The sequence below is a fragment of the Cynara cardunculus genome, assembly GCF_001531365.2.
Source record: "Cynara cardunculus var. scolymus isolate 2C chromosome LG 13, CcrdV1, whole genome shotgun sequence".
NCBI classification, from domain to species: domain Eukaryota; kingdom Viridiplantae; phylum Streptophyta; class Magnoliopsida; order Asterales; family Asteraceae; genus Cynara; species Cynara cardunculus.
The window spans coordinates 35,884,139-35,885,870 of NC_037540.1; positions in this window are offsets into that span (position 1 = coordinate 35,884,139).

Here is a 1,732-nt window from a genome sequence, read left to right on the forward strand (position 1 = left end):
GTGCGAGCTTTGGGAGCCTTGGTGAATACCAGTTTGAAGGCCCAAATCCTAGAGGATCAAAAAGAAGCTCTAAGGAAAGAGAACTTGAAGAACGAGATTCTTCACGACATAGAGTCCAAATTTCAGATAAAGTCTGAAGGAGTGAATTATTTAGGAAATAGAGTTTGGATACCCAAGATTGGCAATCTTAGATCAACCATTTTGGACGAAGCCCATTGATCAAAATATTTGATTCACCCGGGAGCAGATAAGATGTATAGGGATTTAAGAGCACATTATTGGTGGCCTGGAATGAAGAAAGACATTGCACTATATGTAAATAAGTGTTTAACTTGTGCAATAGTCAAGGCCGAACATTAGAAACCTTCCGGTCTGCTCCAGCAACCTGAAATTCCTCAATGGAAGTGGGAACAAATATCGATGGACTTTATAACTAAGTTACCCCAAACTGGAAAAGGGCATGATGCCATTTGGGTGATTGTAGATCGATTGACAAAATCTGGTCATTTCTTACCAATCCGAGAGGATTATAAGATGGAAAAGTTCGATCAGATTTATATAAACGATATCATCGCTAGGCATGGAGTACCTATTTCCATTCTATCGGATAGAGACAGTCGTTTTACGTCAAGGTTTTGGCAGTCACTCCAGCAAGGGATGGGTACACGGCTGGATCTAAGCACTTCTTATCACCCCCAGACTGATGGACAAACCGAAAGGACAATACAGACCCTGGAAGAAATGTTGCGCGCCTGTGTTATAGATTTTGGTGGAAGCTGGGACACGCATCTTTCGTTAGTGGAATTTGCCTACAACAACAGCTACCATACCAGCATCCAGTGTGCGCCTTATGAAGCTTTGTATGGGCGCAAGTGCAGATCCCCATTGTGTTGGCCAGAAATTGGCAATAGTCAGGTAAATGGACCGGACGTGATCCAAGAAACGATTGATAAGATTATAGCAATAAAAAATCGACTCAAAACTGCAAGGGATCGTCAGAAAAGCTATGCCGAGAATCGGAGGAGACCATTGGAGTTCCAGAAAGGAGATAAAGTTTTTCTAAAGGTCTCACCATGGAAAGGGATAATGCGTTTTGGAAAKAGAGGCAAGTTGGGTCCTCGTTATATTGGTCCCTTCGAAATAGCAGAAAGGATTGGGCCAGTGGCATACAAGTTAAACCTGCCCCCGGAGTTAAGCGCTATCCACAATACATTCCATGTATCAAATCTCAAAAGATGCTTAGCAGACGAAACTCAAGTGTTGCCACTGGGAGACGTGCAAATTAGCGATCAATTGCGTTTCGTTGAAAAACCCATATAGATCATGGGTAGAGAAGTTAAGCAGTTGAGACGTAGCAGGATTCCTATAGTAAAGGTTCATTGGAACTCAAAGCATGGACCGGAGTACACGTGGGAAATGGAAGATTTCATGAAAAGCAAGTATCCCCACTTGTTCTGAAAGCCAACCATGTTTTGATTTGACGAATAAATTTCGGGGCGAAATTTCTCTGGTCTGGGGAGACTGTGACAATTCGTCACTTTGGGATTTCAGGTTAGTACGTTATTTAAAGATCTTTATTTTGAATTAAGTCTTTCGAGGATTTAGCTTCGATGTTTAGAGATCATCTTGCTCAACTTCCAAGATTAGTTCGTTAGATCACGTTTCGGCGGGTAGCTAACCAAGTTAGTTTATGCAATGCCAAATAGTCTTGAAATGTTCCACATAAAATAAA